The sequence below is a fragment of the Saimiri boliviensis genome, chromosome 19, assembly GCF_048565385.1.
Source record: "Saimiri boliviensis isolate mSaiBol1 chromosome 19, mSaiBol1.pri, whole genome shotgun sequence".
NCBI lineage: Eukaryota > Metazoa > Chordata > Mammalia > Primates > Cebidae > Saimiri > Saimiri boliviensis.
Genome location: NC_133467.1, coordinates 28,331,346 through 28,358,207, shown reverse-complemented (window position 1 = coordinate 28,358,207; position 26,862 = coordinate 28,331,346). Strand labels below are relative to the sequence as shown.

Sequence of the window (26,862 nt, the reverse complement as noted above, 5' to 3'; positions counted from 1 at the left end):
ATAGAGCATTCAATGAATATAAAGTTTTTGTTATAAAATATGAATAAATTTATAGATCTGCTGTACACCGTTGTGCCTATAGTTAACTGTATTATGCATATCAAGCGTTCTTACTACTACAATAATAATAATAATAATAACACAAATAAAGCATCACTATGAGCCAAGAGGCAAACTACCTAGTAGAAGAAGATATTTGCAATAAAGATATTTGTTTTGGACTCATAACCTGTACATATAAGTAATTACTGCATATTAATAGAATAAAAACAGAGGAATTCCAATAGTAGATATCCAAAGACTATTCTTTCAGGGATCATTATGAAAGAAGTTTCTCTGAATGCCTAAAAACTGGAAAACCATGAGGAGGCACAACAGTGTTCTCTCCTGAGCATGAAGCTGGCTCTTGGCATTGCTTTGCTGCAACTGCCATTTGCCATTGCTGATAATTTTTCTCTTCCTTTGGGAGAGTTAAGAGGAAGAGAATGCAATCTGAACCATATTTCTTAAAAGAGGAAAAAACACCAATAATACATGAAAAGGTGCTTAATTCGATTAGACGTCAATTAAAATCATAACTTCAATACATACCCACCAGAACTGCTTAACTGAACAAAACAAAGAAATCAACATGCATTACTGAAGTTGGTGGGAATGTGGAGCCATTAGACATTTTATACACTACCAGCAGGGGTAAAAATTGGTGCAACCACTTTGGAAAGTGGTTTGGTAGTATCTAATAAACCCAAACAGACAAATGGCAACAATCCAGTTGATGTGGTTAAGCTTTGTGTCCCCACCCAAATCTCATCTTGAATTGTAATCCCCATAATCTCCATGTGTTGAGAGAGAACAGTGGAGTAGATGGGAGGTAATTGAATTATGAGGACATTTTCCCACATGCTGTTCTCATGATAGTTCTCACAAGATCTGTTAGTTTTATAAGGGCCTCTTCCCCCTTTGCTTGGCACTTCTCCTTCCTTCCGCCTTGTGCAGAAGGTGCCTTTCACCCTTTCACCTTTCACCATGATAGTAAGTTTCCTGAGGCCTCCCCAGCCATGCTAAACTTTGAGTCAATTAAACCTCTTTCCTTTGTAAGTTACCCAGTCTCAGGCAGTTCTTTATAGCAGTGTGCAAATGGACTAATACACCAGTAAATTCACTTCAAGGTATATGCCAAAAAAATTTGTGTATTTATGTTCACCCAAAAGACACATTGAAATACATAGCCAAAACCCCTATCAATAATGGAAAAAAATAAATTAATAGTGGCATATTTATGCAAGGGAACATTATATAATAATGAGAGACAAAACAAAATACTGCTGCACACAAGAAGAATGAACCTCACAAGCAAAAACTGAAGCAAAAGAAGCCAAACATAATGAGTGAGATACTATATGTTCCACTTACACAAACTTCAATATCAGGTAAAAGTAAGCAAAAATGTTGTCCCAAGAGAGATACTGGGAGAATGCAAATAGTGAGCTCTTTCTTGGTCTGCAGAGTAGTTAGAAGAATGTGTTCAAGTTTATAAAATTTCATCCAGCTTTTCATTTGTGATTTGTTCATTTTTCAATATGCATGTTGACTTTATTAAAAAGTTAAACTTCAAAATATTAAATTCATGATTACAAAAGTTAAAATATAAAATATATGGAAGAATATTAAAATCACTCGTAAACTTATTATTGTTTGAGTGAGGTCCTTTCAGTGCTTTATTGTGAGTATTTGTGTGCATGTCTTTTACAAAAATATAGTTTTTTCCCCTCTGTTTTTCTACTTAATAGTTTCTCCGGAGACTTTCCCCATACAGTAAATAGTCACCAAAATACATCTTGCAAGAGTTATCTAATATTATTTTCTCTAGAAGTAACAGGCTTACTTAACAGATCCTGTGTTGTAAGACACTTTGGGTATTTTTATTTTCATTATTTTAAATATTTCTCTGAATTTTTTAACGAAAATTTAAACTTGAACCTAAGAGAACAAATTGTTAATTTAACAAACTGTACAAAATTAACTCCCACATGTGGCACCTGTGGCATAGAGCTTTGTTTATAATCTTACCAACACTAATAATTATGCTATTAAAATTTGCCAAATTGACAAAATTTGTGTTTTAACTTATGTTTCACTTATTTCTATTGTGGGAAATCATATTTGAACTTCTTTTTATATAAATTAACTTTCTGTCTTTCCTCCTTTTTTTCTATTGAAGTATCTGTGTTTCTCCTGACGTTTTATAAAATTTATATAGTGAAGATGTCTATGCTTTGCCATATATATTGCATTTTTCCCCGTTTGACAATTAATATTTATGTTTTTTATGGTGTTTGGAGAACACTATTTCAACCACATAAACATACAAAAAAGATTGTATTTTTATGCGGTTGAAACAGTTTCTGAGTTTTCTTTCATTAAATTTATGCTTAGAAAAGTCCATGGCCATTTCAATGAGTTTAATATATGTGATGGTTACCTTTGTGTGTCAGCTTAACTGGCTATGGGGTGCCCAGATATTTGGTTAAACACTATTTTGGATCTATCTGTTAGTTTGTTTCTGAATGAAATTAACATTTGAGTAAAGCAGATTAACCTTTCCAATGTTAGCATTCTCACCCAACCCTCTGAAAGCCTGAATAGAACAAATGGTGGAGTAAGAAGTTGTTCTTTCTTCCTGAACATTGGAAGAAATGTTCCAGTCTTCAAGCTGGAATATAGGTCTTCTCTTGCCTTCAGACTTAGACTGGAGCTATACCCTCAAGTCTCCTGGGTCTCCAGCTTGCTGACTGCAGATTTTGAGATTTCTCAGCCTCTGTAATTGCCTGAACCAATTCTTCAACATAAATAAATAAATAAATAGCCTTCTGGTTCTGTTTCTCTGGAGAACCCCAATTCAATGTACATTTGTCTTTTCTTCTATTTCAGTTTTTCTTCTTTTTGTACATTTAATTTTAAATCTATCTGGGGATTTTGGTGAAAAGAGAAAATCAAATCTCTTCCTTTAATGTTCTTTTCCCCTGAATGACTGATACCTTCCTTCCGCCTGTGAAACCTAGTTCAAATATTCCCTCCTCTGTGCCATGACTGTATTTTGTACTTATCTCATTTTCTGTTCCTCCTTTCTAAAAGCTAGACCCCATCACTTCACTCACAGCCATGGCTGATATTCTGATCTTCTCTGAATAACTGTGTTTCCCTTTGCTACTTATATAACATCCAGGGACACCATTTTCTTTGGGGGCATCCCTGCTTTCATGTTCTGATCACAAAATAGATGGCTTGAATATTGATTTTATCTAAATCAGATCTATGTTCAACATGTTTTTGTTTGTTTGTTTGTTTGTTTAGGAACATACAGTCCAGCCCTACTGGTGAGATCTTCAATGTCAGAATTTTTTTTATAATTTCCCTATTATTCTTTGTCCCTTTGCCTCTGTCTCTGTATTTCTCTCACCCAGTCTGCAGAACAGTTTCAGACTTAAACAGTAGTTGCAATAATACATATGACTGTGTATCTAGGGATTTAAGAGAATTTTGAAAAGTCACTTAAAAGGTTTGATGATCAGTTTATTTATTTGAAAATTATTATAATTCTTCGCCACAACAAGGCTGTTGTGGACCTCAAGTGAAAACAATGGAAATAAGATAGTGTTGCCAGATAAAATATAGGACAACCAATGAAATCTGAATTTCAGATAAACAACAAATATTTTTTAGTGTAGTGATCTTTCATGTAATATCTGAAAATCCTAACATGAAAGCACATTATAACATGGTAAAGCATTATTTACCAATAAAAGGAATTTATAAGATAAAGCTCACAAAGAAAAAGAACAGCTCATCCTACTGTTTGTGTTTTCTCCACAGGTTATGATATCCTAAATAATATTTATTAAAATTAGAATGAATCAGGATGAATAGTGAATGTTGTGGCCGGTAAAACAACTTTGTTTCTATAACTTCAAATAATGCATAAAGTCAGTTTACTAAATCACGACACCTCTATATTAGTCAGGGTTCTCCAGAGAAATAGAGCCAATAGGATAGATTCAGATAAAGAGATTTATTATGAGGATTGACTCACACAGTTTGTTATGAGGATGCCATGATCTGCCATCTCCAACCTAGTGGCCCAGGAAAGAAGATGGTGTAATTCTAGTTCAAACTTGAAGTCCTGAGAACCAGATGTGCCAACATCTGAGGGCAGGCAAAGATGGATGTCCCAGCTTGAGCAGAAAGCAAATTTGCTCGCCTTCCACACTTTTGTTCTATTCAGGTTCTCAAGGGATTAAATTATGCCCACACACATTGATGAGGCTGATCATCCTTACTCTGTCTATTGACTCAAATGCTAATATCTTCCAGAAACCCTATCACAGACACACGTTTTACCAGCTATCTGGAAATCCCTTAGTGCAGTTAAGTTCACACATTAAAATTAATCATATCAGCCCCTAATTTGCCACCCTTTACAAACTTGATCCTTCTATACGATTGGAAGGATGGGGACAATTGTCTTTTTCCAAAGTTCTTTGCTGAATCTGATCTTGTGTTATTCTCTTGCTGATAGTGACATGACAGCTGTGCTGCCCAAGGCGATGCTGATTCATTCTCAAATTAAAACAATAAAATTTACTAACGACTCTCCAAATCCTCAAGATAAGAGATCTATAAACTGTTTTCTCTTTTCGTCAACTCCCTAATATTGCTTCTCCATCTCTTCTTCCTTTTTAAATACAGAATTTAAGTACCCTTTTAAAATCTTAGAACTCTATTTCTTCTCCCAGTTGGCTCTTAGCCTTGGTTTTGCTCAGCTTTTATTCCCTTTCCTGTTTTGAACTCCCTGGTTCCCTGAAGAGCAGAAGTTGGAGTCAGAGAGATACAGGCTCTGATATTTGCTCTCCCACTTACAGCAGTGAGCTAGTTAGGGATCCTCTCACAGTTTCTATTTTCTCATTCATACAAATGGGTCTTACAATACTGTTGCAGAAATTTTCTGACAACAATCAGAATTTACTAGACCACTTATAAACCATTTAACCTCTAGGATATGGCCCTACGCTTCTTTGAAACTCCCAGGCAGGTCTGTCTCAAGAACAAAGGAGACACATCTGTACTGTTGGATACTAGCATTATGGTCAGAGAGACAAATCAGAAAATCTAAGTGGAAGAAAATGAACAAAAGCCTCATGGCCCAGGACTTGGGAATACAGGTGCATAATATTTAGAACAGTATTTCCTAGAATTGAAATTAATTACGTATAGGACTTTGGACTGATCCAGAGAGGGATGCTTCTTTAAGTTACCATTTTGTACAATGAGGCTTTCAAAAAAATCTCTCCTAAGATGCCATGTATTTATATTAATTGGCTTTTTCAAACAATATTCACATATACAGGCTTATTACATGCTCACAGTTTATTTATTCAGTAATCAGGGTAAATATTTTTACCCTTGTCTAACAAGTGAGGTGGCTGACGTTGCAGAAAATCAATGTGAAAGGAAACACAATTAGGAAGTGGCATATCTAAGAGGAGGCTATGTGTATTCAAATGCATAATGGATGCTGCAGCTAGAATTCTTGCAAGAATTCTAAAGAAAAGAAATTGTGCAATAATCCCTAGATGCTATGAGACTTTCTGTACTAACTTAAGGCTCTTTCCCTGTTTTGATGATGTTATCCTCTGGATAAGTTACATATTTGATTTTACATTTAGATACAATACTGAAAAATCTTTATTTCTTCTTATAGTAAAAAATTGAAGAGCAGCATTATGTAGTAGAAAAGTAATTATAAATTAATACTTAAACAATTTGATTTTTAGTTTCAGTATTTCTACATTTGTTTTTGAACAAGTTACCTGACCTTCTAGATTTCATCTTTTTTTAATCGGAAAAAACACCCCCAGTTTCTTCAACATAAATGGGGATACAGCCACACAGATCACCCTCAACAGTATTTATCTATACTTCAAAAAACACCTTTCCTCTTCAAAATCTCCTTGCCTCAAATATTGATATCAATCAGTTTTTGGAATTTCTATGCAATTTACTAAGGTAGAAGAACTAGTAATAAATTTATAAATTGTATCTCAAAAAATCACAAAAAATAAAATTTATAAATGGGAGAATGCAAGTTAGAAATTGTCTTTGTATTTTGAAACATACCTATTAGCCTATTCTTCATTCACATATGAAATCATTCAGCATGTATTCCTTAGACTTTACTAGCTACCAAGCACTAGAGATGAAACATAGAGCCTACTTTTGAAACATCTCTCAGAATCTCTTTGCACTTTCATGGAGTTTACATCTTACAGGGAAGAGAAACATTAAACAATACAATATGATATCAAATGGTGCAGAAAAGTAAAGAAAAATGAAGTCTGAAAACATTGTATGAAAAATTTCCTAAAGGGGATGAATATTTTGCCTTGAAAAAAAAGTCAAAGCCATATTGAATGTGTTCACATTTAGATAATCAGACCTGACCATAAAAGTGGTTGCTTTCCTAAGTATGACTGAACTATGCAACTTTAAGAATGATAAATTTGTTGAGTCAAAATGATTAGGTTAGGTGATTATTACTAGAAACGGTATTTTTCTGGCTTTCTTTGCAACTAGAGTGCAAGTATGTGATCCAAATGCCACCTACCAAAAGCACCTGCTGGAGAATATTATAAAAGATATCATTCTTTCAACTTCTCTCTAGATTTGAAATTTTCTAAATAAAATGTTAAAGAGGGAAGAGAACATCTGCTGGAGATTCTGACTGAGAAGTGAGCTACATGAAGTGATGAATCCATGTTCTGGTGAAGGCAGTGGCAGAAGCTTTGAGCCAACTTTTTCACAGTCAGCTTTGTGACAGAGCAGTGGCAGATCTGCTAACTACAGCATCAGTGTCGAACCAGTGTTTTCCTCATCAGACCACTTCTGCAACATGATTGTGGGTGACATTTCTGAAACATGAGCTCAAGCTTGATTGGTCAGCCCTCCCTCCTATTTCTTGAGCCCCCCCAATATCATTTAAATAAATTATTTTTCTTCCTAGACAACCAGAGTTGCTTCATTCCTTACAGCTTCAATTCTGACTCATATAGAAGCCAATACGTCATGTAGAATAATGCCTATTGCTGATGCCACAGACTTTGAGACCTGGTAAAGAGTAGAACTATTTCCTTGCTTTTATTTCCTTATTTTTGAAACCATTTCGGGTTCTGTTTCAAAAATAAGAAATAAAAGAGAGGAATACCATGGAGGAATGAATCTTTGTTTCAGAATTGCTGTGGTTGGTACCTAAGTTCCCTTTGACAGATGTCTGTGACCCAATCTAACTATTTTTCACTGCAATAGACATAAACCTTTCCCTGGCATGATAAACTACAGGGTCAAGAAGGAGAAACTAACATCCCTTATCCATCAACTATATTCTTCTCAAGGAAAAAATTTCACAGGCTATGGTAGTGTCTAGACCTATGACTGGTGCCTGGAGTTGCAAGAACAATGTTGGATCCTGTGTGTGAAATTTGGAAGAACTGTTACATATCCTTTATCTACATTAGTAGTTACCAAACTATAGTGTGCATAAGAAAACACCATTTATAATTGCTTTACAGTTAAAACAATTCCTTGAGATTCTGCTTGTTGAGATTCTGATTTAGTAGGTCTGATATGGGACCTGAAATTCTGCATTTTGAGGTGATGATGCCACCATTCTGGGAGCCACCATTCTGAGAATCGCATTGTGAGTGTCAAAACTCTGGACAACTTAAAAGATGTCTACAAAATGTACTCATTAGATTTAGCAACAAGCTTTCACTGAGGACCTTAAGTAAGACAGTTTCAATTGAGTAGCGAAGGCAGAAGGCAGACTAGTGGTCTCCCAATGGAATTAAAGTAGAAATAAAAGGAAATTAAGGAAGTGGGGACAGCAATAAAACCTATAGAAATGCAAGAGAGATGGAATATTAAAATGAGAGAAACAAAGGCTAATAGAAAAGACCCAGCCGAAAAGGAAAGGTTGAAGCTATTGAAAATACAGGCACTGATCAATGAATAAAATTCCTAAGGATCCTAGAGAAGATGGGACCCAGGGTACAGGTAAGCATTTGCGCCGGCGAAAAAGAGGAACTTCTTCTACCCTAACAAGAAGGAAAGAGAAAAAAGAATGGAAGAAATGTGTACGGATTAGTAAATTTGGTGTCAGTAAGTATAGGATTCCTGTATGCTAGTGATGGGGGAGGTCTTTGCTGAGGATGAAATGTTTAAAGGGCAGGGAGAAGATTGGAAACAACAAAGTAGATATAGACCAAGTGAGAAAATTAATTAGGAAACTATACTAGAATTGCTGGTCATGGCTGAAGAGCCAGAAATGTTTCCAATCTGTAAGTCTTTTAATTTTTGTTTTGTTTTGTGTTTTATTTTTTTGAGACAGAATTTCACTCTTGTTACCCAGGCTGGAGTGCAATGGCGCGATCTCGGCTACCGCAACCTCCGCCTCCTGGGTTCAGGCAATTCTCCTGCCACAGCCTCCTGAGTAGCTGGGATTACAGGCACGTGCCACCATGCCCAGCTAATTTTTTGTATTTTTAGTAGAGACGGGGTTTCACCATGTTGACCAGGATGGTCTCGATCTCTCGACCTCGTGATCCACCCGCCTCGGCCTCCCCAAAGCGCTGGGATTACAGGCTTGAGCCACCGCACCCGGCCTTAATTTTTTTTTTCTAGTAGCACTTAGCATCTTGGATACATAGTCAAATAAGGTAAATAACTAAGTTTAGTTAGGACTGGCATTTTTCCATAATGGATGCAATGAAAGGATAATGTAGCAGGGAAATTTATTTCTTGAAGGTCTGATTTTTGAATCTTGTTCAAATAAAAAGGAGGATGAGTTCTCTATTTTAATGTTATATCCTATATTTAGGAGAAACATTAAAATTTTAATTGTCCACTTACAAACTGCTTAGATAACAATTGGGAAAAGCATTCATTAGCAGGGGAAAAGCTACGTAAATTGTCACGTCTTTAGTGCATTAAGCAAAATTCGAGTCTGCATTTTAAATTCCTGTTATCAGGAACAACTATTGGAAGAATAATGAAGTAAGTCATTTTCATATATTTATAGTACATAGTCATTATTCTCAATTTCTGGGAAAGAGCAACCTATACAAATGAATTTAAGTGCTTTTTCATTAGTATAAATAAAATGTTAAATAGTAGGAGGAATTGCTGTAAATACTGTAGGCTAAAGTACTTTCAGTAATCTTTTTCTTGAACGATGGTGGCAGTTCAAAGACTATTTCAATACTTGTCCTTAATAATGATAACATAAATGTGAAGAAGTAAAATCTTTTTTCTTGGAAAGCCCATGGTATCCGAAGTTAGAAGGTAGGATCATAAAATGGACTTCTCCTCCCCATTTGATGGCCACAGGGTCAATGAATTTTACTTGGAGAAAGGTGTTTCGCATTTTCACAGCTCTCTCTACTCTGCGTGCTCCGGCTTTAGCCAACATTACTTCAAGATCCTTTCTCTTTTTTTCCCCTTTAAGATTCTTTCTCCTTTTATACCATTCCCACAGAGAGTTAATTCCAAAATCTTATCGAAACCTGCAATGTGGTTTTGGTCACTATGTGTTCCCAAGCTTCTCACTTTCCCTCCCATTAAGTCTGTTAAAACCACATGAACCTCGTTCTTCAAGAATGCCACTGTGTCACAATCATGAAGACAGCACCATGGCCCTGTGGAATTCTGCAGTGACACAACACAAGGAAACTAGGTCTCTGAATGACCATGTAGAGCAAGCTGTCCCCAAACCTAGAATACCCACCTCAAATTATGAAGCAAGAAACAGACTTCTATCCAACTCTCTAGGTCATTCAGTTTGTCTTCGATTTCTTTACTATAGCAGCTTAGCCTTACTCTAACTTTGCTACATTTCTCCTCATAGCACTTGTCACACCTTCATATTATATTTTTAAATTTGCTTATCGTATTTTTTTTCCCACAGAATGTTACTTCATAAGGGGAGAGACTTTGTGCTGTTTCTCCTTGTGTCCTGGCAGGTTGAACATTGTTTTTCATACAGCAGACACTCAGAAACCTTTGATGAATGAATGATGAGCACATGAATGAATGACGAATGAATTCTATCAACTGGAGCTCTGCTTCCAGATTTGCTTCTCCTGCTCCCTCTGTTCCTGCACCCTCCCACACATCCTCCACAGTGTGTGTGTATTTGCTGTGCAGATGCCTGGGCTCAGTCAGCGCGAAGTCTGGGCTTGGCTGCAGGGACCCAGGATGCACAGCTGTTGATCCGAAGCAGCATTGTAGTTTCCTCCAGTGAGTGCAGCTGAGCTCTGCAGAAATGTAGTTCCATAATTTGGCTTTCAGGGGGTGTACGCCTCTGTCAGGTACCTTTAATGGCCATTTCAGAAAGCAGACAGGTTGGCAAAGCAAAAGGAATCGAGCCCTGCAAAGAACTCATCTCCAAGATTAAATCTTTGAAGATCCTCAGATAGCCATTATTACCCTGGCTTCCTTCCAACTGAGAGTCAGCAAAATGATCAGTCTTATCTCCCAGGTAAAGGAGGATACTCAGAGCCCATTTCTTTCTGAGTGTATAAAATAAAAAATTTACTGAGTGGTTACTTCCTATATTTGGCAGTTTTAAGACAGAGAGCACTTTTCTGGGAGACAGGGAAGCTGGCAATTGCAAGTTTCCACATGCTGGAAGAGTTCATCGGCTTCTTTTTGCATGATTGCTAAGTGGATTTAATTGCAGCTTTAAAAAATATAAATGATAGATTTACTGACTAAATACATGTTGAGTTTTACTTCCAAGGCTAGCCCAAGGTTCCAGCTAATTTAAAACCAATGTTAACTAACAGACTAGAAATACTGAATACACTTTTTTGGGAAATTTCTATTTTGACTAATTGACTTGATAAACTATTTCAATACACACGCAAATTAATTGTATTCTAACTTATGTTAAGTCATGAAATAATACCTTTTGTAGTCAAGATTATAAATTGGTCTTCTATGTATTTCACTAGTCTTTCCCCTCTTACTTTTGCTACATAGATTATAAGTTTCCTGAAAGCAAGTTTTGGGTTTGATAATTTATTTGTTCTAATAAAAAAATTTAGCAAAGTATTCTAAATGCAATATACTCTCAACAAATAGTTAAATAATTAGAAGTTAATTTGTTGCTGCGATATACAAAAACCTCTAAGAAGCTCTAAATTCTAACTATTCAAATTATATTAAACCCTAAGTAATTAACACTAATCCACAGACTGAAGATTCAAATTGAATTAGGCTGTTCTAAAGGAATCATGCTGTGGGCACATTCATTTTCAATTTTCTTGAAATGGAAACACTGGAAGTTCCACTAGAAATTTAAAATATATATTTCCCCACAGCAGTATACTTCACTTCTTTAGGATACTGATGAATTCTTCTACATCCTTAGACATAAACAGAGTACCTTCCCTGAACCCTGCACCTCAGGGGCCTGATCTCTGAAGTTTTGATGTATCAACCTCAAAAATTTCCAGGTCCACTTTCAGTGCCTGAGACTAACTGGGGCCATCGGTGCTCTCACACGAGGCGCTCCAAATTCAGACAAGAAACCAAATGAGTTCTGGACCCCTTTTCTCCCATTTGGGGCATGCTCTAACCCTTTACTCTGCATGTTGCATTGGCTGGATAACTCAAGAAGCTCCAGGACACATGTCTAGGGGATTGTATTAGTGCCCCCTGTCTGGAGCTCATTTCAGAAGAATGGCCTGGGTCATTCTCTCTGGCAAATGAGAACTGTGCAGAATTGTACAGGATTCGGTTTCTAGAATGGTGTCGACACACTGACTTTTGGGTGGTGCCCACTCACGCAGGAAACAAGATCAGTTCACTCACATGGGAAACAAGATGAGCTGAAGGATCTGGGCTACCAGTTGTTCATCTCTTGTAGATGGCTGTTGTGAGACCATGGCTTTGGTCTTTTCAGATTAAAAGACTTTAAACTAGAGACACACAGCAAAGGAGATGGAGCATGAAGTTCTTTACTGCCAAAGAAAAAATATATTTTGAAACTTAGGTGCAGAATAAAAAGTACACCCTGAGAGTGCGAGAATTCAGGGCAGGCTGCTCGTCAGAATGAGACAGCAAAGACTGGCACTAGGGAGGCTTTCCTTATGGGGATATCCCCTTTATGGGAGTGTTATTATTCATAAGGGTGTGGGAAGAGGTGTGACTAGTAAGCATGTTCTCGGTGGTCCTCTGGGTGCACATGCACAGTAGCTATACAAGCTTGCTCATACATTGCATGTCTCATTAGCATCTTAAATCTCCACCCAGGGGTGTGTTTTTTACTATTTTAATAAGCAAAGAGTCAGTCTGAGGACAGGTAAAATCAAAATGTGCATGCTGTCTATAGTGGAAATTTCCTACTAGAGATAGCTTTGCTTGAATGAGCTGGACTACAGTGTGAATGCTTGGGCTTACTCTGGGCACCACGGTTGCCATGTCCCAAGGACATGGTTTCTTCCTTGACTATGTAACCTGCCTTGCTCTGACCACTGGGCTTTAACTGCCTATGAAGGTATTTGCATCAGCCTTGGCCCCTTTGTGTTCTGGCAGCCATGCTGCCTCTAATCTCCAGAGCCACAGGGAGAAGAAGATGGTGGTAGACGTCTTTTATTCTATATGCCCATGACCACTAGCACGACCTCTGCAGTATTTTTGCTATGTACCAGGAAATACTCTGTGGGTGGTTGTACATACATTCTCTGAAAGATTTCGAGACAGTTGATCTATAATTCTAATGAGTCCTTCTAATCATTGTATTATCTTGCCTCAAATCAATGATGTAATGATCTGCTCTTCTGGGTCTGTCTTAAGCCCACTGAAAGTATTGTCTTTGACTGCTATAACAAGTTACCACAAACTTGATTGATGGCATGAAACAACAGAAATTTGATCTCTCACAGTTCTGGAGGCCAGAAGTCCAAAATCAGTTTCACTAGGCTGAAATCAAGGTATCAGCGGCCCACACTGCCTACGGAAGCTTTAGGGGAGAATTTATTCTTCCACTTCTGCAGCTACTGCTGGTGGTCAGAATTCCTTTGTTTGTGGCCACCTAATCCAGTCTTTGACTCTTTGGCTGCATTGTAATCTTCTTTTCTGTGTCAAATATCCCTTTGCCTCTCTTATAAGAACACTTGTGATTACATGTAGGGCCTACCTTGATAAACCAGGATAATATCCTTATCTTGAAATTCATAACTTAATCATATCTGCCAAGTTTCTTTTGCCATGTAAGGTGCCATTGACAGGTTCCAGGAATTAGAACCTTGCAATATTTTGGCGTTATTATTCAGTATACCCTACTGCACAAGAGGTAGACATTTAATAAGTAAATACACCACATTTTTTTTCTTCTCATCTATTCTTCACATTGATGGTGCTGGATAGAAAGTGGAGGTAGAGTCAATATTGAAAGAGAGTACATTCTAAAAATGCAGTGATGTCTGCCTAAAGTGTGCAAGAGAAGACATGGTTGTAAGATACACATTTTATGTTACAAAATTCTAAATAGTAAACTTAAAAAAATTATTACACACATTTTCTTCCATGTCCTGAATGAGGTTTGCATTTACGGTCACCATCAGTGAGGGAGAGTCAATGAAGGACAGTATTCGCAGGTGGCACAGCTGATGATGCAACATCATAAGTAATGAGGTCACTAGCATTAAACAAATGGCATCGGGAAGTGAACGCACAAGAAGACCTCTATTTTGTCAATAAAAAACAGCAAAGATTCGTATTTCTCAGGTTTTTCTCATGGTACAAGATATGAAATTACTCAAGAACAGTGTATTTGGCAACAAATAATACAAAGAGATAGTCCTTAGACACAAATAGGAAAATATGGTACCTGGATTATATAGGTAATCTTCTCATACATTCATTGGAAAATAAACATTTAATTACCTCTTTTCTGCTCATTATCCTAAAACTACATTAACAAATCACTGTAACTTGTATGGGAACATATATTTTATAATATACTATAAAATCAAATTATTTACATAGATAAGGACCCCATTTGGGCATCTGCAAATGCTGGAATCAGCTCTCAGCTTTTCTATACAATGTATACATGGAACAAGAGGGTGAAAACTTAGGTACAAAATTCTTGTTCATGAACCATTTTATTTGGAACATAGTTAATAGCAACTGCTGTTTGGCTTGGATTCATATCAAAATTTGTGAAATTTTAGGCCAGATATGGTGGCTGATGCCTTAAATCCTAGCACAAGGTGGCAAAAATGTTTAAAGCTAGGAATTGGAAACCTGCCTGGGCAACGAAGCAAGACCCCACCCCAGCAAAAAAACTTTTAAAATAGCTGGGCATGGTGGCATGCATCTGTACTCCCAGCTACTCAGGAGGCTGAAGCGGGAGGATCATTTGCTCAGGAGTTTGATGTTGCAGTGAGTTGTGATCGTGTCCCTGTACTCCAGCCTGGGTGACACAGTGAGATCCTGTGATATGGTATGGCTCTATGTCCCCACACAAATCTCACCTTGAATTGTAATCTCCATAATCCCCACATATCAAGGGTAGGATAAGGTGGCAGTAACTGGATCATGGAAGCAGCTTCCCCCATGCTGTTCTTGTGATAATGAGTGAGTCTCATGAGCTCTGATGGTTTTATAAGTGTCCCCTGCTTTCACTCATTCTCTCCCCTACTACCCTGTGAAGAGGTGCCTTCCACCATGATTGTAAGTTTTCTGAGGCCTCCCCAGCCATGTGGAACTGTGAGTCAATTAAACCTTTCTTATTTATAAATTACCCAGTCTCGGGTATTTCTTCATAGCAGTGTGTGAACAAAATAACACACCCTGTCTCTAAATTAAATAATTAAATACAAAAGTTTTTTTAAATTGTGGCATTTTTATAGAAGCAGCAGAAGGCTGGGCGTGGTGGCTCACACCTGTAATCCAAGCACTTTGGAGGCCAAGGCGGGTGGATCACCTGAGGTCGGGACTTCAAGACCAACCTGACCAACATGGTGAAACCCCGTCTTTAAAAAAATAAAATAAAATAAAAAAGCAGCAGCAGATTTAAAAAAATACATTTTATGTCTACTTTATCTTCCCATGAGCTAAATCCCATGAGGGTAGGAAGCACCTGTTTTACTTCTTTAATCTTCTACAGTATCACAAACAAAGCAGTCTTTATAAGTATTTGACAAATCAATCCATAAATAAATGGTTCCTTTCCTGAAAGTTTGTAAAAGGCCAATATCCCCATTCTTTAATTCAGATGTGGTACGCTGTGAAAAACAGAAGAAAATGGCAGCTCAACTGAACTCTTTGAAGACCCAATTTCTTTTGTTCATCACACCCTAAATCTGGCCATAATACTTAGCTCAAATATGGAAATAATAACACATTTGATTCATCAATTGCAAATGTTAAGTCTTTGATCAAATTTTTCAAAGAAAAAGTTTCTTCTTTACAAATTCCCAAATAGATTAGCTACAAATATCTCCACCAGTTACCATGAATAGAGGATGATACTGATACTGCTTCCCAGAAGGTGTTTCATAAATGTATGGGAGCTTTCTGGTTGTCACAATGAATGTGGAGAATGACTGACATGTAGTGAGTAGGGACCTGAATCTGTGGCACAGTAAGGAAGGAAAGTCCTGTGTCCTACATTACATTCATGGGGGGAAAATCTGCCTTAGTTAGTCTGAGTTTTAAAACTACATCTATGTTACATGTAAAATATTATATTTTTTATGATTTTAGTATACACTGAGATTTCTAGGATGATAACTTCTATGTCCATTGAGGAAAGAGTTTGCTTCATTTTGCTTGAAACTTTACATAATCTGGTAACCATTTTGGAAAATTACATCACGGCAGGGAAAACTGCTCATGGTATTAAGCATTCCACACACCACATGTTACAGTTTACATCCCCAGCTGTCATATTCACAGCAAATCTACATATAGATGCAAGCTTCAATGACTTAATTATGACTTCTAGTTTAGTATTCCTACGCATTTCTATACCAAAGTACGTAATGCGTTATTACACATTAATTTTCTTTGATTTCTTCTTTATATATTGCAATTAGGAAATTATACTGATTTTTTAAAAATCGTGTTTGTGGGTAGGTAGCTTACATTATTTATGGCAGAAAACTGGTGTTACAAATAGTTTTTGAGAACCAGTAGTACGGAACATTTAAATGTAGTTTTCTCTTTGTAGAACTAGAGTATATATTAGGAGGTTTAAGGAAACAAGAAACACGTGGTATGTACTGGAAAAATGAGAACGTGCTCATGAATCAATCTCGTGACATTCTATTTGTCCCTTTGATGTCACATATAGCTAATAAATACCCAGGGAAAAGAGCAAGGCAATATTTTAGGAGCAATGGGGAACCAACAGAAGAAACAACACTACTTGGTAACCAAGACTCAAACAGTTGCTTTATACAAATGGTATTCAGTAATGGGCAAAATTATGCAGCTATCATAGAAACAATCTACTTTACTTGAGTTTACACCATTATAAGAATGTCAGACAGATTACATTTTATTGGTGAAGTAAGGTCTAGAGTTGTCTTTTTGAACACATTGCTTTTCTTTTTTCTTTTTTTTTTTTTTTGAGACGGAGTTTCGCTCTTGTTACCCAGGCTGGAGTGCAATGGCGCGATCTCGGCTCACCGCAACCTCCGCCTCCTGGGTTCAGGCAATTCTCCTGCCTCAGCCTCCTGAGTAGCTGGGATTACAGGCACGTGCCACCATGCCCAGCTAATTTTTTGTAATTTTAGTAGAGACGGGGTTTCACCATGTTGACCAGGATGGTCTCAATCTCTCGACCTCGTGATCCACCCGCCTCGGCCTCCCAAAGTGCTGGGATTACAGGCTTGAGCCACCGCGCCCGGCCACATTGCTTTTCTTTAGTTCTCAGACTAGTGTTTGAAAACAGTTGCCTCTAAGTAATTTATTTTGAATAAGTGTATGAGAGAGAATCAACCTTGGAGTTGGGTTTTTGGACACTTATATTATTATTAATAATTACTTTTGTTGAACTAGAACCTAAATCTAATAATAGGCTTCTACCTTATAATGGTTGCAAAATTTCAAAATACGTATTTTTATAATTAAGTATAAGAGATTTTTGTGGATAGTGGAATTAGTTTTCCATCCTGAAATATGAACTGAAAAGCATAAAGACCTAGAAGGCCTCTTCAGATTCTGCCTCAGTAACACTGATGCCTTAAGGAAAAGCTTCAGTAGCCAGAAGTTTGCCTCCATTGGTTTTCACTGAAAGTTTATTTTAAAGCTATTTATTATTCACATACAAGAAGAATTCAGCCAAGTCATGAATTACAATCATTAATTATTCACTGGGATTAAGGAATCAGTAATAACCATGTCTCCTTTTAATCCTGTTTTATTAATTTATATTCTTGGCAAACTCTTCTACTAAACGGATTCTAGCTCACTGTGGGGACCCAGAGAAATAATGGAAGGTCCCTGGGGTCAAAAAGCAGCATTTGCTTTAATTTGATAAAATAAATTAGCATGGGATTATGGGTGCTATTAGCATAAAATCCCCCACTGCTGCTGCTCTGGCCTTCAGGAGAATGTTGAGTGATTATGTTCACTCTTGCCTGATTTTCTATCAAATTGGCGCTTCCTGAATAGCTATCCTAAAATATCAGGTAATGTGAATGTGAGAAGTTGTTGCTCTTTGTCAATATGTGTGTGTGTGTGTGTGTGTGTGTGTGTGTGTGTGTGTGTGTTTATGTAGAGTATGTGTACATGCTGGCATATAGAAAAGAAAAATCAAGATTGACTTCAACCTCAGAAAATACTTCCTAGTGACTAGTGGTCTACCTAGTATGACTTTTCTACTCTATGAGTAGAAAAAAGAACAGAGTATTTCACCTGAGATATCCCTTTCAAAGGTTAGGACTGTGTAGACACATTTCTAACTTGACTTTCACTTTTTCCTCTAGATTCTAGCTATGAATTCTAGCACCGTAATCAACAGTATTACTACGTCTTAGGTTTCTCTCAATAAAAAAGTATACTTTTGACATATGCTCTTCAAGGTTCTACTTCTTCCTCATTTGTTTTATAATGGACTTATCCAGAGGTTAAGTAGTGTTCCAGGTTTTCTGGTTTTTATTGAACACGTACATTTTTCCTGTGCATTTTCTCCAGTGTTTTAAATTTCAGTCCTTTTTGCTACTAGGCTTCAAATTCTCAGCCAGAGGCCCTACATAGAGTTTCACCTTGCCACAGAGTGGAGCCTACTGCTTATTTTGCACTGGGTTCTAACAGCTATCCTCTTTGCATCTTGATCTACACCAGGCTCCCCAAACTACGGCCCCCTGAGGCCCCCCACCGCACTTCAGGAAGGGGCACCTCTTTAATTGGTGGTCAGTGAGAGGAGCACAGTATGTGACGCCCCTCCAACGGTCTGAGGGACAGTGAACTGGCCCCCTGTGTAATAAGTTTGGGGATGCCTGATCTACACCATATAAATGGAACACGAGTTTAGACCTCAGTCAATCTTCCAAAGATGAAAGGTAGAAACACAGTTGCACCTTATTTTACGAAATACCTTCCCCAAATTTGCAAATTAATTGTTTTACAATTAATTGAATCTATTTTTAAAATGTACTAATAACTAATTTTAGATGATTTTTGTGCTGTGTAAAATAATCACTGTTTTTTTCCTGGCCTATAAACTCTACTCTATGCTTATTGATTTTGCTTTTAAAAAAAAACAAAATTTTGAAGTTTATATTCTCCTTCCAATCATACCACTCATTACCAGATGCCCTATGTATCCTGAGAGATTCAAAAAGTACTTAGCCCTAGCCTGACCCTCACAGAATTTGCAGTCAGATGGAGGCGTGGGTGAAGAGCCTTGGCAGATACCTTTATCCTACACTACTTGTTTGGTTTTTGAGCATGGTCTTTAGAATGCTGGCAGAATTGGGTTTTAGTTAATTTTCTTCTCTCTACTAGTTGGGTCGATTTGAGCAACAAAAGAATCAAACACCGAGAACCTGTATTTTCTATGGTAACATAATTATAATCATATAGGTATCATACCGTTGATAGGGATTGCCTTAAACCTTGTATGTAAATTTTCCAGGATGTGGTGATTCACACCTATAATCCGAGTACTCTGGCAATCCCAGCTCTTTGGGAGGCTGAAGCAGGAGGATCACTTGAGCTCAGAAGACTGAGACCAGCTTGGGCAACATAGGGAGATCCTGTCTTTACAAAAACATTAAAAATCAGCTGGGTGTGGTGATGCACACCTGTAGTCCCAGTTACTGAGGAGGCTGAGGTTGGGAGGATCATTGAACCTGAAAGGTCCAGGCTGCAGTGAGCTGTGATCGCCACTGTACTCCAGCCTGGGTGGCACAGCAAGCTCCTGTCTCAATATTTTTTTTTTCCAGCACAAGATTGTGTTCATGAAAGACAATAAATACAGTCATCATCCTTGGCCCCACCATCCTACTTGTGACCAGCAAATTTTTTCTTGGGACAAACAGAACTGCTATGCTTAAACTTTGATGGTAGCAGAAAAATGTATAGCCATAACGGTCTAGGCCAGGGCTTCCAAGCTTTGCACAGATCATAAAGCACAGAGACAGTGACAGAACCTATAAGACACATATGAGCCTCAAAGAAAACAGCTCGAATCCTCTGACTTCCCCTGCCATGCACGATGGCCACCTAGGGGATGAGGGAATCAATAAATCAGCACATCAGCTGCAAGGATCATGAGGAGTGTGATAGAGGATTCTAGACGTCCGAGGAGTACACTTCTTTCTACCAGCATCTTTAAAACAGACATGCAATGTAGAAAATGAAGTCACAGGAGTTTAACAAACAAGCAGATTGCTCACAATATATATTAAGTGGAACATGATTTAAAAATATTTTATATGGAAAACCAGAGGGTAAAGAAAAGTTCCTTAGCACTATGAGAGAAAATCCTCTAGAAAGGAAAATACTGATTTTTAAACTGGAGGCACAACTCAGCCATTCTTTCTTAATTGGTATGTAAGTAAAATCAAGTTTTCATCTTGCTTAGGACAATATAGGCAACTCTCGCCCATCTGAATTTCCAAAACCCACACAGATGACATCATTAACAGAACCTCAAAGATCAGAAGATGAGTACTCTTCTCTTTTCTGTTTGCTTTGTCTTTTCCTCCTTTATCCCAATATAGGTAAATACAAGTCCTTAAATATCCTTACACTCAGGCAAGGGGCAAGACCTCCTTCCACCCACCAGCATCTAGTGACCAGTATGCTAGGCAAGGACAGAAGCTCTCACTGTTTCCGTACCCTGGAGCTACTGCTACCAGAGAGCAAATGAAAAATCTTAAGGTTGCTTTGCAAAATTTTCATTTTATGAAATTTGTATATGGGCTGCTCAAAGTTATTTGATATTAAACATGTGAGAGGGAAACTCCACTGGGAGTTGCAGAACAGCAATAACATATAAATAAATTACTAAGCCTGACATGTAAATAGTTTATTTCAACACCCCACCACTCTACATGATAATTCTGAGCCATAACCATAATACTTTAGGCACCTGCCTTGTTTATCATGCTTCAGAAATGCTGCCTGCTTTGCTTTTCATCCTAAGAACATATTGGAATCCCTGCACACAGAAATAGAGACACGGGAGATGCTTCTGCACCGATTTACCTCTACTCAGCTCTGATTCTGAGGGATGCCACTGGTAAAATCCATCCAGTCAAGTTCTCTAAAGGAGGAGATGTTTTCAGTGGTAAGCCCGATAGCAAAGAAAACTCATTTCTTTTTTAATTAGAAACATGGCTTCTCTGAGTGCTTATTCTGAGAATGGGCAGGCAATTGGTTTCCAGAACTACTCTTGCTGTCAACAATAGATACTGATTTCCCATATTCTTTGTCTGAGAAACCCATAGTAAAATGGCCACTGGTTCTGAACTTCAAAGTGAGTAGTGATCTGAACCCAACAGATGTCGGTCCAGAGCCTGCTGCTCACGAAGCCTTCTTTACTTGGCAAGTCTATGGATGAAAATCAGGCTGGAAATAAGGGCTCACTGTGCCTGTCCCACCCCATACATGTTCATGTGGAGGGTGGCTGCCAACAGGGGAGTTCAGAGCCCATCTTGGCATAGATGCCCATTCATATCTGCCCCTCAGTCTCAGGATCAGGAAGTAGAACAGAGTTGGGGAAGAATTCTGACGTGAGAACACCGAGTCCTATACTTTGGTCCTGATATCTAGTTGCTGTGCGCCTATTCTTGCTTTCCTGTGAAGGCTCCATTTCTTCATTTGTAGAATGAAAATATTGAACTAGATGGTGAATTCTCAATGAAAGCTACATCACTCCCACACAGACAGAAACTAGTTCTTGAGGGATCAAAAAAAAAATAGTTTGTTACATTGGTTTGTGACCCTTAAGCCAATTCAGCCTAGCAAAATCATATTTAGTATTTATCCTGCTAAGGATAATTTTAATATAATTTATTTTGTTTTATATGAGTGAAAAATGGGATAAGAAAAAAAGCTTATAAACACTACACTAAATGAGCTCTAAAGACCCTAGAATTTTTAAATTATGAAATCAATGAAATAGAGAAATTCCTATGCAGTGATGGAACCTACAGAATGAATTTAAGGGCACACTTCTCTGTAGTTTATGAATTTAGGTTTGCAAAACTAAAAGTTAAGGTTATTTCTTTATAAGTTTGGTATTTATAAATTGTGTATCTGTTACAAGATAGAGAAATATACTCAGCTATGTCAATGCTGCATTTTTAAAGGCACAAATAACAAAGAAAAAATGAGATATAGGACTCTTGGAAAACTATGGTTTCTCTCTAAAACAAGTCATTTAAAAGTACCATAAATATTTGCTTATTAGCGAGGAGGCATATGCAACTTAGAGCGAATATAAGAAAATGAAAAGTATTATCTAGAGTTAGGTATCTGTCCCAGCTATTAGCAAACACTACTCCATTTAACTTTTTCCTTGTCCTAATTCTTCAAAAAAGTAGTTAACCATTTCTTTCACTCATTCCCAATTTCTAGTTTGCAAGATAAAATCTTTCAGTTTTGATATGACTCTCAGATGCTTACATGTTACAAAGCTGGCCCAATCATTTTAGAGTCAAAAGATCTTAACTGCCACTGTGTGGGTATATTAGTTACAAAATATTGATTTTATAGTCTTCAAATTATTAGCTAACTCTCTAAGTGTGCTCTGTATTCCTTTCTTGATTCTTGTTTACACAAAAGAAAGCAATTTTCTTGAACAAAATAAAAGAAAGACAAAAAGGATGCTAGGAAAAGCATTGAGCTTTATGAGAGTATAAAATTGAAACACAGGTTTAAATTTTTGACCTTGGAAAATTTTCTCAATGCTATGAGTCTCAATTTCTTTGTAAAATATACGTTTTAGAGACAGTATAACAACTCAATGGGTAAGTATATAGAGAATCGTGATAGGACTTGCACATAATAGAAGCTTCTTTAAGAATGGCTATTGTTATTATTAAGTATTACATAGCTCCTTTGACTTTACTGTGTTTGACTTTAGCAGCAAGAGAAAAACTCTCTAGTTTAGTATCTATAACCATAGCCTTCTCCTAGTCCTATGCTAATCAACAAAAATATTCCTCTCTCTCCTCATTTCGAATAAACATGCAGTTAGCGTTGTTTGAAAACTCTTCAGGGTTCATTATATTTCAAGCCACCTAAATTGGTAAACCATTTTTATGCCCCCTCTCTTTTATCAGGACATCTCAATGAGCATTATTCAAAGAAAATTACGTGATTAGTCTGCAGTCCTCCTAAGAACCTTCCAAATACTGTTCAAAATGTAAGATAAAACCTGCAGTAATGACAGAGCCCAGAAGGATAGAAATTGGCTGGCTCTTGGATTATCAGTCTCCCTTGTGAGTCAACAGAGAAGTTATCGCCACTTCTAGAACTCATTCTACAGTCTCCTGGACATTGCTTCTCCTCATCTAAAGCAAAAATTGTAATCTCACTTGAAATCATTGCTTGTTTTCCATCAGTATCATTTGGCCTCTTCTCTTCTCCTCACCTATTCCTTTAAGACAACTACACATCTGGCTGAAAGCTGTGACCATGTTTAATGTCCTATGAAAAAATAGGCATTTCATAGAACTAATTGCCATGTTGGGCAGCTGATGGTCGGACATAATAACAGAGTTGATCCATTAGTGGCATACCTAATCCTTAGGCAGAATGTCTGTGTGTATTTGCACATTGAAGACTGAATGGAATGGTTTTCGATTGCTGTTCTACACAGGTGAGGCTGAAGACCCCTTTTTGAGGACAAGATGACAAATACGCTGGATCTCTTTGCAGCAATATTGGTCCATACTGTCTGTATAAAATTCTGAGTATTAAGTATTTGATGGTTTGTGAAGTGATAGACTGGTTCTGTAAATATTCTTTCTCAAATTTTTGAAAAAGTAAATTTCTCAATTGACTAGATGTGGTATTATTACCAGGCTTTAAGAAAAAGAGATTTATCTGCTACTTCTCAAGATTACCGAATTAGTCAAATGATACTTTAGCTATAAAAATGTTCTCTTTGCTTCTCTCTCTCTGATTTTGGAAGAATAACTGTTGACACAGAGAGATAGAGAAGAATGGGTTCCAGGTTGAGGCCCCCAAAACTATCTGAAATTCAAAAGCTCCAAAATCTGAAACTTTTTGAGCACTGACATGATGTCACAAATGGAAAATTCCATACCTGATCTCATGTGACAGGTTGCAGTCAAACCACAGGAGTACAATAGTTTATTCAGATACCCAAGAGAAAAAAGACCCTCCCACTTCTGTACAAATTTGCTTATGTGTGAATAAGTATAAAAAGTAATTGCTGATCGATAGCAAATACATTTAGAGTCAGGAATAATAATCATGTTAAACAACAACAGGTCATTCACATGGGTGACTGAGATTGTGACACAGTGACATTTTTGCTTTTTGGTGGTTACATGTTCACAAACTTTGTTTCATGCCTAGAATTATCTAAAACATTATATATATAATTATCTAATTATCTTCATGCTGTATATATAAGGTCTTATAATAAATGAATTTTGTGTTTACAAGTGGGTCTCATTATGTATATGCAAATATTAAAAAAGAAAAAAAAAAAGAAAAAAGAAAAAGGAAGTCCACAATCCAAAACACTTCTTGTCCCACACATTTTGGATAAGGCTCCTCAACCCACATTAGTAGTGGGAGAAACCTAAGAACTTACTTATCTGGTTCACTTTTATCACTTAAGTGGGAATAAAACGGGCACAGAAACATCCTGGCCACTAAGTGAGTGTGAATGACAGAGGCCAGGACAGAGGTGCTGACACCCAGTGCAGAGTTTTTCCCATAGCTCTCTCTTCTAGACTAAATTAGAAAGTCATTGAGATGTGTAAGTGATATTCGGTCTTTACTGTTTACTTGAGTAAAGGATCCAAATCCTTTTGAAAGACTTAATAAACTGTAGGTGGATCTTCTGCATAATGGCTGACTCTGTTCTATTTACGCACAGAAGGACACTTAATAAATGCCATTAGACTGAGTTTAAGTCAGGCATGGGTGCTTCTCACCAATGGAGTTATCAGCTTGTAACCTGAATATCTGCAACCTGTAATTGTGTTCTATATTGATGTGTAGAATGTCCTCCATTCATATAGTATCATCATCACAGCTAAAGAAAAATTTTCTTCTGAAGTGTGCATCTGAAGAAACAGAATGCAGCTATAAATTGGAATTTGATAAAAAATATTGTCTCCTGGGATTAAAATTAGCAAAAAGGATATTTTTAGAAAAACACTTAAATTACTGAAGAAGTTGTGGCTCACAGCCCACCAAAGATCCTTGCTCTTCCTTCCACAGTGATATGGTTACACTTTGGGTCCCCACCCAAGTATCATCTTGAATTGTAATCTCCATAATTCTCATAATCCCCACATCAAGAGAGAGATCAAGAGCAGGTAACTGAATCACAGGGACAGTTTTCCCCAGGCTATTCTCATGATAGTGAGTGAGTTATCACAAGATCTAGTGGTTTTATAAGGGTCTTTTCCCTTTGATCAGCATTTATTTTTCCTGCTGTATTGTGAAGAACGTGTCTTGCCTCCTCTTCACCTCCTGCCATGATAGTAAGTTTCCCAAGGCCTCCCTAGTCATGCCGAACTGCAAATTAATTAAACCTCTTTCCTGTATAAATTACCCAATCTTGGCAGTTTTTTGTAACAGTATGAAAGTGGACTAATACACATAGCAATAAATTGTGAGTGAAATAAGGCTGTCCTGAAATAATGTTTGCCAGCTCCCCTTATATCCGTCTGAGGCCATGTGACTAGTTCTCATGAATGTAAGAAGTGATGTGCCTCACATGAGGGCAGAGCAGACTTTAAGAAGTAATTTGGCCATCTCCACACTTTATGTTCTGATTTCCTGACTGAATACAGAATCCTCCTAGGCTTCAGGGAGTAGCAGACATGCAAAATGGAAAACATCTGAGTCCCTGAATCTTCACATGAAAGAAAGCCACTTGTCAACTAGGGATACCCTCATTGACTGTTACCTGAGTAGAAAGACAATCTTATTGATTTAAGCTTCTGATATTAAAGAATCCGTATATTACAGCGGCTAGAGTTGTCTTAATACATAGTCAAAGTAAAACTGACCAGGTTTGACCCTACAAAATGCACTTTAAAAGGAGAATACAGATTCTGCAAAAGAGATATCCAATTGTAACCAAGTGTTATAGGTACCAAACAAAGAGTTGTGTCTCTCATACTCCATCTCTGAGTTATATATACTTCGAATCATGAACTGGGGATAGTAATTGAAAGGTCAGATTGATGAGACTAGCACCAGAGATAAGATTTCTATGACAGGTTGATGGATACTCCACTATCAAGGTGTACTTTTAATCATAATCTCATTACTTTACTTCTGATGGTTAAACTCACCTTGCAAGAAGAATTTGGTTCTGAGAATGGTCTTCAGGTCCACGAGGAAGTGAGTAAATTAGCAGAGAAAGGAGAGAGAGAGAGACAGAAAGAGAGAAAGACAGGGAGAAAGACAGAAAGAGAGAGAGACACACACACACACACAGAGAGAGAGAGAGAGAGAGAGAGAGAGTGAAATATGTGGCTGAGGAAATTTAGCAAAGTATTTTTGGAGAAAGTGGAGAGGAGAGAGAATTAGAAACTTAATACAGCATCTGCAGATGTCTCCATAGGACCGGGAGGAAATCATCCCAAGCCAATAAGCGTGTCATGGGGAGAAATGAGGATTTAAACTTAATAGCAAATAGATCCAGCAATGCAGCTTTGTAAAGCTGTGGGGGAGTTTGGTTCTTAGCCCAGAGAGAGCTTAATAGAAGTCAATAATGAAATCATCAAGATGCAAGCATTAAATGCTTAAATGTGCTGTCTTTGCCTTTGATTACAAAGGCTTTGTTTCTTTCCAAGTGCAAACTCAAGTACACAATGGAATCTTCACTCAAAAGAGTATTCACTTTAAACAGCAACAACAAAAACAAATAAGTCATATTGTCTCAGTTCATTATCTCTTCCTTTCTCGAGGGAAAATAAAAGTGAAGGAAACAAAAATGCTTAAGGAATGGAGACAAGTGAAAACCTTGAATGTAGACTGAAATGCATGTTCAAGAAGCCTTTCTTTAACAGTGAACCAGTTATAAATGTTGCTTTTTACATGATCCTCCCCACACCCCAAATT

General features: G+C 37.3%; 1 long non-coding RNA gene and 1 pseudogene across 4 annotated transcripts in view; one reads left to right on the top strand and one right to left on the bottom strand.

Annotated features, from left to right (window-relative positions):
- Positions 1 to 26,862, bottom strand: part of LOC141582265 (uncharacterized) — a 329,329-nt gene that overhangs the window by 238,444 nt on the left and 64,023 nt on the right. The window lies entirely within an intron of this gene.
- Positions 298 to 496, top strand: LOC120360291 (small nucleolar RNA U3; annotated as a pseudogene).